This window comes from Octopus sinensis, linkage group LG5, assembly GCF_006345805.1.
Source record: "Octopus sinensis linkage group LG5, ASM634580v1, whole genome shotgun sequence".
In the NCBI taxonomy this organism is placed as follows: Eukaryota; Metazoa; Mollusca; class Cephalopoda; order Octopoda; family Octopodidae; genus Octopus; species Octopus sinensis.
The window spans coordinates 118521984-118532776 of NC_043001.1; the positions used below are offsets into that span (position 1 = coordinate 118521984).

The 10793-nt window shown below is 36.5% G+C and overlaps 1 long non-coding RNA gene across 1 annotated transcript; it reads right to left on the minus strand.

The window, feature by feature from the left end:
- Positions 1–2418: 2418 nt before the first annotated feature.
- Positions 2419–10572, minus strand: LOC118763419. The gene is made up of 3 exons (XR_004999175.1): positions 10469–10572; positions 9262–9263; positions 2419–2431 (listed from the first exon to the last, which is right to left on the minus strand). It is a non-coding gene; the product is annotated as an uncharacterized LOC118763419 (long non-coding RNA).
- Positions 10573–10793: the final 221 nt, after the last annotated feature.

Consider the following 10793-nt stretch of genomic DNA (forward strand, 5'->3'; position numbering starts at 1 on the left):
GGAAGCAAAACGTTCAGCATGTGGTAGATGCCTGATGGCAGGTATTTGTCTGGTAGCATGTTTCAGAACAGTTTCCATCAGACTGGTGATGCCCAGCAAGATAGGGGTTCCAGACTGGTGATGCAAACTCTAATACTTCAATAATTACAAATATGCAGCTACACCCAAGATGTATGTATGGCTGTATGGCTAAGATGTTTGATTGGTAACCACTTGGTTTCTGGTTTGATCCTACTGCATGGTATCTTTAGTAAGTGTCTTTGACTACAGCCTTTGGTCATTTCACCAGTGTCTTCTGAGAGAAATTTAGCAATATTTACTAAACAGAAGCCTGGCATGTGTGTTGCATTTAATGCAATTGGGGAGTTTCCATGTGTCATTGTATCGAATCTTGTGCATTAGTGAAATTTATACATTTCCTTCTATAAACAAAATGTTCTGCTTGACAGTTTGACATGGGAAAACCAGTGGAGTATAGCACCTTATTTGAAAACAAGTCAGGGAGGGTCTTCAGCTTTAGAAGTCATGTCCATCTGCCTGATGTAGTTCTATCTCACCTCTACCAGCCTGGAAAAAGTTGACTTAAAAAAGATGATGATAACTTTACATATTTAAAGTCTCACTGTGAAATTAAGGCTGTTGAGGGCGTTTTTGGCTGCTTCAGAGGACTGGTTTTGTTGTTAATTAATTCCACAAGATTTTCTGAAAACTTTCATTTCCAGGATGCTTGGTGATAGTATTTATTAAAATGTAAACAAGTCTCTGCCTGTGAAATGGTAGAAGGTTGATGACAGCTTGACAATTATTTTTCCTGTATCAATATAGTGTGGAAAGTTACAAATGAATAGTCATACCACTTATGTATGTAGTTACACTGTATTGATGTTGTAACAATTATTGTCAAGCTGTCACCAGCATTTCACCTAAGCATTAAATTGTTCACATTTTAATAATTTCCCACAATTATCACTCAATATATTGGGATGGAAAAGTAAGTTGATCGTGGTTGAGTTGCTAACAATGAAACTGGTGGATCCAATTCTTGTCTCAGGTTATCAAAAAAAAACAAAAAAACTCTCATAAATTTAATTTTGTGAGATTAAATATATGACGATGACTCCTTATAATTATCTATTCTCAACTCATGTTCACACAATCAAAAATAGAAAACTAAAATATTTTTAATTACAAAAAATGATTCACAGAAACTGTAAATAGAATGTAAAGATGAAAGGGAAGAAAGGAAAAAAAAGAATCAAGAATTTCATAGATGGAAACTATCAGGAAAAACTGGCACTTTGTCAGCTGCGACGATGAGTGTTCCAGTTGCTCTGATCAACAGAACAGCCTACTCATGAAATTAATGTGCAAATGGTTGAGCTCTCCATAGACACACACATCTTTAAAAGGAAGATACAGAATGACACAGAATGTGACGAGGCTGGAGCAAGCTGAAATAAAGTGTCTTGTTCAAGGATAAGTGTCACAAGGAATCAAACTCATGCCTTTGCGATCATGAGCCGAATAACCTAACCACTAAGCCACAGGTTAAAATACAAAGATTATATGAGGAGAGCAGATAAGAAGAGACTGACATGGTGATCCATGATTTTGAGCCTGCTGAGACCAGACAATTCAAGATGATCGGGGGTGGGGACTGGTGCTTTAGTACAATGATACAATGATATGCAATCTTTCATGGATGATATATTCTTTTATTCTCTTCACATGGAAAACTTGATAGACCACAAGCTATAAAATTACTTTTAATTGTATTATGTAACAACACAGTAGGCCATAAAACTGGCTGTGGACCATAAAAACTCTGATATGGACAGCTGGTGGTCCACCTGTTCTCTGATGTGGTATCACTACTTTGTGAGTAATGAGTCTAATGATGGCTCAAGGGAGGATACTCAGGAAATTTAATTCATTCTAATAAAGATTCAGAGTTTTATTTTTTTTTTTTTACTCTAGGCACAAAGCCCGAAATTTTGGCAGGAGGAGGCCAGTCGATTAGATCGACCCCAGTACACAACTGGTACTTAATTTATCGATCTCGAAAGAATGAAAGGCAAAGTCGGCCTCGGCGGAATTTGAACTCAGAACGTAAAGACAGATGAAATAACCCTAAGCATTTCGTCTAGTATGCTAACGTTTCTACCAGCTCACCACCTTGATTCAGTGTTTTATATTGACAAACTGGTTAGACTACCAGAACATTGATGAAAGATTCAAGTTATCCCCTGGTCTTTGTACGTTTTTTAAAACTGCTATCATTGTCCACAATAAACTTAAACGAATCAGTTAAAGAATGTTTGCACTTTACAGATAAATGCTTCAAAGATTTCGTGAAACATTCTGTATTCTACAGAAAAATGGAAAGTAAAATTCAGAAACAATTTCTATCTTTAAACAAAGTGTGATGAATCTGTATTTAAAATTTCCACCTGGTTTGAAACATCAGTTACCTCTTTCGGGACCTGATGCATGAGACATGAAATCACTTCAGGTTCTATGATAAGCAAAAATCTTGTTTGAAAGTGTTCATATTTCATTAAAATATATAATCAGTACTTTATTTTAAAATTAAAATACGTTCTTAACATCAATTTAAAATGAAACATCAAAACGTGCACTAGGGCACCCACAGCATAGTACTGGCAAGCGAGGAAGACATCATCTGACATTTATCGACAATTTGAAGGGATTGGATTCTGTCCACAAACTGATGGTGGCAATAATGGGCTTGGCAAAATAGCCTCTTTTTCAAGAACTGCATGGGAGCCCAGCCAGAATAAATAATTAGAAAGTGGTCATTTTTACCAAGTTCCTTCTATTTGTTGATTATTTTCAAAACTAAAGGAAAATATGGTCACAAAAGTGTTAAATAGACGAAGATGACAAACATCTAAAGTTAAAAGTGGATGTAGAAATGACCAACCTAAAAGAAATCCCAGCCTGGATTGTATTCATAGCATTTACATTGATGTTTAATTAATTTGGATAATAATCATTGTCATTATTGTATTAGGTTTTTGCCTTAATTTCACCAGTACAAAAAAAAAAAAGACCCCCTCCCCCCAGAAATATATTGGTTTCTAGAAGTAAACTGGATTATCTATTTAAGGTGGTCATGAGCTCAAATTCATTTAGGGAGTTTTTTATTGTATGTCTGAGCAAACAATAACACTTTATTCTGTATTACCTAAGTCTTTTAGCTGTTAGGAATAGGTATTTGATTAGTCATCTGAGAATGTTACTCGCAAAAGACAGGCAACACACTCAGATGAATATTTCACATTCCTTAACTCAATAACATGGACCAAAGCCAAACATTAGTCTTTAAAGACCTTCAAAAGAGTTTATATTTTCACAATATATATTTTTTATTTCCTCACAAAATAAGTTTGGTAACACTGATTATAGAATTGATCACAGTATATTACTGGTATCTAACTTAACAATGCTTTGTATGATGAAGATCACCTCTTATGGAATTTGAGTAACTGCTTGTTATTATTCCATTTTTATCACTATGAAAGCTTCTACTGAGTTGCTTGATGTAATAAAAATAGCAGCTGAATCTCTTCATACAACACACTACTATCTTGAAAAAGGGAAGGATACATTGTCTATGGTACTCTTAGATACACTCTAAAAAAGACGAAATGGTTATGGGTTTTCCTAATGAGGATCTATCTGAGACTAAACAATATCAACATCTAATATCAGTTTAAATGACATTGCTTCTCTCTCTCAGCAAAAAAATGTTGGTATTTTAAATCAATGTAAATTTATTCCATAGATAAATTAAATATTAATTTGGGGGAATTACATATTACCTTTTAAATAGGTAATATCAATTCCTGAATAATTACTAATGCTATATTGAAAAAAACAAATGTGTCTGTGTGGTAAGAAGCTTGCTGTAAGCCCATCATCATCATCGATTAACGTCCGTTCTCCATGCTAGCATGGGTTGGACAGTTCAACCGGGATCTGGGAAGCCAGAAGGCTGCACCAGGCTCCAGTCTGATCTGGCAGTGTTTCTACAGCTGGATGCCCTTCCTAACGCCAACCACTCCATGAGTGTAGTGGGTGCTTTTTACGTGCCCCCGGCACAGGTGCCAGGTGAGGCTGGCAACGGCCACGATCGGATTGGTGCTTTTTACGTGCCACCGGCATGGAAGCCAGCCAAGGCAGCGCTATATATATATAGATAGATATAGATATATATATCTGTGTGTGTGTGTGTCTGTGTCTATGTTTATGTCCCATAACTGAGTGATTTGGCCAAAGAGACTGATAAAATAAGTACTAGGCTTACAAAGAATAAGTCTTGCAGGTCAATTTGTTTAACTACAGGTGGTGCTCTAGCATGGCTGCAGTTAAATGAGTGAAACAAGTAAAAGAATATATATATATATATATATATACTAGCAGTTTCACCCGGCGTTGCTCGGGTTTGTAAGGGAAATAACTATATAAGCATTTTTAGAGATGTAAAGTATAATAGCCGTCTCAATATGGCTAACCACAAAAGGGGGTGTTACTGTAGCTTTTTACGTTCTGAGATTTAATAATACATTTTTAGAGAGTTACTTCCCTTATATAATAGCAAAAAAATGCATTAAAAATGTGAAAAAATGATGGTAAATTTTTTTTTCAATCGTAGACTCATTGTAGATGTGCGCTAAAACCCAGAAGGGCTCGATATGAATCACGACTATAAGATACCCACTTTTGGTTACACTGCACCGCAAAATGTGGGAGTAGTTAGGAATCTAAATCGTAGGAGATAGACACCACACAACCTCACTTTTATATATATATATATATATAAATGAAGAAACATACACACACGTGGAACCCCCAAAATCACTAAAATGTAAGCCTGAAGACTTAAAGAATGTTTTCTTTTTCTTTTTCTTTTTCTTTTTCCCTTTTCTCCTATCTATATTCCTCTAACGAAGAAGTTGTTTGTTAAATGGAACGAGATAAATGCAAATTTACCTTGATTTGATAAACAGAAACAGCTGTAAATGGTTCCAAACTACAATTAAACAATGACTTTTTAATACTGATGATCAACTTCTCATTGTTAATTATTGCTCCATTTCTTTTCTTTTCTATATATATATTAAACCAACTACTGCTGTATACCTTATATCTAGGACTATACATAGTGAGGTAATACACCAGCAGCATCTATGGATACATTTATCCCTAAGATGGCTGCATAACCTCTAACTCATAATTTGCTTATATATATATATATGTGTGTGTGTGTGTGTGTGTATATATATATATATATATATATATATATATATATATATATATATATATATATAATATATTAAATTAGAGATAAAACCACTATTAGGCAAATCAAACAATGAAAAACTTAAGCCAATACATAAAATTAATTAATTTATATTAGTTTAAATATATATCAAAAGTATTAAAAGTTTAATAAAAGATAATGAGTAAAACACTACGATCGTTTCATGGCTCGCTAAGATAAATATTTCAATTACCTGAAGATTGACTGTAACCATAACTCGAATTATTACGAATTGGACAGCCATGAAATGATCGTAGTGTTTTACTCATTATCTTTTATTAAACTTTTAATACTTTTGATATATATTTAAACTAATATAAATGAATTAATTTTATGTATTGGTTTAAGTTTTTCATTGTTTGATTTGCCTAATTTAATATAATATAATATTTTACTATAAAATTGGATTCAATCCTAAATCTGATTTTTCCCTGTAAGTTTGGATTTATTCCCTAATATTTTATTATATCATCATCATCATTATCATCATCGTTTAACGTCCATTCTCCATGCTAGCATGGGTTGGACGGTCCGACCGGGGATCTGGGAAGCCAGAAGGCTGCACCAGGCTCCAGTCTTATCTGGCAATGTTTCTACAGCTGGATGCCCTTCCTAACACCAACCACTCCGTGAGTGTAGCCAACCACTCCTTGAGTGTTGGCTGTATATATATATATATATATATACAGAGAGAGAGAGAGAGAGAGAGAGAGAGAGAGAGAGAAAGTGAGGGAGAGAGAGAGTATTATAACTGGCTATATATCATCATTATCATCATCATCATCATCGTTTAACGTCCGTTCTCCATGCTAGCATGGGTTGGACGGTTCGACTGGGGATATGGGAAGCCAGAAGGCTGCACCAGGCTCCAGTCTGATCTGGCAATGTTTCTACAGCTGGATGCCCTTCCTAATGCCAACCACTCCGTGAGTGTAGTGGGTGCTTTTTACGTGCCACCTGCACAGGTGCCAGGCGAGGCTGGCAACGGCCACGGTCGGATTGGTGTATTTTACGTGCCACCGGCACGGAAGCCAGTCGAGGCGGCACTGGCATCGGCCACGAGTCGGATAGTGCTTTTTACGTATCACCAGACCAGGGATCCTGGCTGATTCAATTCGATTTCGATTTCGATTCGATTTCGCTTGCCCCAACATGTCTTCGCAAGCAAAGGGGGTTGGCATGGGTGCCTGTCGTCGGATGAGGTTCTATATCGACTTCGCTTGCCTCAACAGGTCTTTGTGTCCAAGGGAGGAAAGGCGTGCATAAGTGGGCTGGGCTCACTTGTCCTGCCTGGTCTTCTCACGTACAGCATATTTCCAAAGGTCTCGGTTGCTGGTCATTTCCTCAGTGAGGCCTAAAGTTCGGAGGTCGTGCTTCACCACCTCATCCCAGGTTTTCCTGGGTCTACCTCTTCCACGGGTTCCCTCAACTGCTAGAGATTGGCACTTTCTCACACACCTATCTTCATCCATTCTCATCACATGACCATACCAGCGCAATCGTCTCTCTTGCACACCACAACTGATGCTTCTTAGGTACAACATTTCTCTCAAGGTACTAACGCTGTCGAGTATGTACACTGACATTACACATCCATCGGAGCATACTGGCTTCATTCCTCACGAGCTTACGCATGTCCTCAGCAGTCACGGCCCATGTTTCACTGCCATGTAGCATGGCTGTTCGTACACATGCATCATACAGTCTGCCTTTTACTCTGAGCGAGAGGCCTTTAGTCACCAGCAGAGGTAAGAGCTCCCTAAACTTTGCCCAGGCTATTCTTATTCTAGCAGTTACACTTTCAGCACACCCACCCCCACTACTGACTTGGTCACCTAGATAACGGAAGCTATCAACTACTTCTAGTTTTTCACCCTGGAAAATGATGGAAGTTGTTTTCTGCAGATTTTCGGAGGTCAATGCTCCCGAGCATCTGCCACATTGGCGGATTGATGTACTATTTTTAGGCCTGGTTTGAGAACTTTCTGACACTACCTTGTATACAGCATTGAAAATTTGCATTTTTGCTATTGCCATAATTCTAAATAAATAGTTTTTAAAAAGTACAAGCAGTATTTAATATAGTTGTGGTGCCTGTCCTTGGGGAGTAGCTGCAATAAAACTGAATTTATAATCTATTATTTCATATTTAATTCTCATTATATCTTGTCAGTTAGACAATAGAATGAGTGAGATGGCATCAGTGTTAGACTGTGATTAGGGCATCAGTTGGCCTTAATCCAACTCTATGTTTATATCAAAGTGGTTAAGTTTCTTTTAAGTCACTATACAACCAACATTACACATCATAAATGTTAAAATGATTTTCTTGATACATATTCATGAATAGCTTGAAGTCAGCTCTATTTGCAAACTTACAATCGAAATGTTCTTTTTAAAAAGACACGAGAAAGTAATTTGATGGAGTAGGCTAACATTTTAATAATAATGATAATAATAATAATTGTGTACAGTGCTCAGGTGCACTATTACTCATCTAAAGTGTATATATAATCAGGTGTAGTTTTGGCGGATTTCGGAAAGCATGAGTGCCTTAAAGGATGCAGTGTCATGGCAGTCAACAACTGATGCAGGCAGTTTATTCCATGCTTCAGCAACTCTGAGCGTGAAAAAATGTTTCCGAAAGTCATGGGAGCTGAGTTGTTTTCTGACTTTGTAGGCATGTCCACGTGTGTTAGACACATGGAGATCAACATGGTGTTCAGTGTTGTTGGTGAGGTGGTTGATAACTTTGTGGGTGTTTACCAAGTCCGTCGCCAGACGCCGGAGCTTCAGTGAATCCATGCCCAGGGAAACAAGGCGCTCAGAATATGGTAGGTGTCTGATGGAGGGTATGCGTTTGGTTGCACGTCTCTGGACAGATTCCAGGAGGTCAATGTTCTGAGCAAGATAGGGGTTCCAAACTGATGATGCGAATTCCAAGTGTGGTCGTACCACACTTGGAATTTTGTGCAGAGGCCTTGACTATTTCAACTTTTTTTTCTATGCATAATGTGTCTATATCTATATTATCTAATGCATGCTCTGTTCCTAAGATAGCAGGGTGCAAGTTGTAGAAGATTTGGTTGGTGTTATAACAAATCAAGTGAATATCTAGAGGTTTCCTTATCGCACTAATGTTATATGTTTGTGTTCTATAACCCCAAGTCAGCTTTGATCAAACAGTCCTTTGATACCCAGTTATTTGGCAGATCCATCTTCCCATTTATATAATTCCTCCACTTAACTGAAGGTAGTTAAAACGCGAGAAAGAGGAGAAAAAAAGGTAATGTAAGGGAGGTAACTGTAGATTTTTATAAAGTGTGATTGTTTTTATTTATTTTTTTTTTCTCGTTACACAGAAAAACAAACAATAGAAAATTTAAATATTTAATATATCTTCTCAGATATCACTAAACAGATGCTGAAACGTTCGGGCAGATATTTCAACCAAAAACACTTGAAAAGCCAGAGAAAGTAAATAAGTGTCAAGGGAGGTAATCGATAGACATTTGTCAAAATCTTTTCTTTTTTCTGTCCGTTTCGTTGGCATCAAATGAGAGAAAGAGCAAAGATATCCTTATATTTCATATGATATCTGAAATAACCCTTGCCGGCTACGCTATGTACTATGAAGGAGCCTTAGGTTATGAACTAGAAGAGGATAAGCTGTAAGTAAACCATTGGCTTTGACAGAATCTAAATATTTCTCAATTGTTTCGTCCAACTTCCGTGAAAAGAGACAAAAAACGTTTCTCGAATGAAATCAATCGATGTTTTGCACCAATAAAGACAGAAACGATTACGATAATGATGATATAGTTTGAAAATATAGATAATGAATTTTATATAATACATCAAAAAAGAGAGAAAAAGAGAAGAACAAAGGACGGCGGCGATTGTCGATAAACAACATCTGTTATGAAATGTGATCCAGAAATTGCTTTTATGTTCCGCCCTCAGAATCAATCAATCACTCAATTATGGTCACGGTTTCTTTTTTGGGGGAAGTTATATATAAACAGCAATTGAAAATATATTTGATTGAGCTTCGATTCACCCCTTCCTCTGTGTGTTTGTGTGTGTGTATGCGTGTATATATATATATATATATATATATATATATATATATATATATATATGTAGGTCCCGGGTTGATCCGGGGTTAACCACAGTAAGTAAGGTACTCAATACATAGCAGAGTAAAATTAATTTATTATATAGAAGGAGCTTCTACAGGACTAGTACTGTTTCATTCAAGAGCTTCCTGAAGATTCTCTTGAATGAAACAGTACTAGTCCTGTAGAAGCTCCTTCTATATAATAAATAAATATATATATATATATATATAGTGCACACCTGTATGAAAACAGCCAACCATTAACTGAAGGAATATTCAGCATACTTAGGTATAGTGTAAAATTTATGTCTACAAAGAATAGTTGACACAGTGACTTCGAAGTTTCGCCGTTAACTGGAGTTTGTTAGACTATATATATATATATATATATATATATAAGTGCTTACACTTATCAAAATATTCACCCTAAATTTTATATATATATATATATATATATATATATGAGAACGAGAGAGACCAAATAAAAAAATTGACTCATACAAACCGATGCACAGGTGTGTGTTTGTGTGTTGGGAAGACTTAAATACCGCAACAAATAGTAAATACCACCTGTTATCTTTTGTGATTCCCTCGCATTGTTGATAACCTGGTGATTCTTTTTTTTTCTATATGTCTGCCATGTGCAGAATATAGAACAGAGGCGATCATGTCTTGCCTCTGTTCTTTGTTTTCTGTAACTGTTACACTTTCTGATGTTTAATCTTACTTTCTTCCAACCAGTTCGTTCAGCTTGACATCGATATCATCCTTCTCCTTCTCCTTCTTTTCCCTTCAATCTTTCCAGTCATCACCAAATTCTCTAGGCCCTATTTGCTCACCACAAGACCCAGAAATCTCAGCTGTTTGGTTATCTCACAAAGCAGTTTCCTACTTAATGCAGTCTGTGTCATAATGTCTTCATTAGACACTTCCTCAGCATTCTCCTTTAAAACCACATTTCACACCTCTCCAAGCACTTTCTCGTTTCTGATATTATAGACCAGTGCTCCGCAACCTTTTTCCCACTTGTGGTACACTTATATTCTTTTCAAAATTCGGCTGCACACCTGAACAAAAAATATAAAAATGTAGGGAAAAAGATTATACACTGCGGCACATTTAGCATCGTCTCGTGGCACACCAGTGTGCCACAGCCTACCAGTTGATATAGACCATAGCTCACTTCCATACATTAACACAGGGTTGACATTACAGTTCAGTTATACAGATCCTGGATTCGATGCCCAGAGTCCAGTTCCTTAATACATTATACAATTTTGAGAATGCAGATTTTTGCCAGCACTATTTGTCTTTTGATCTCCTCCA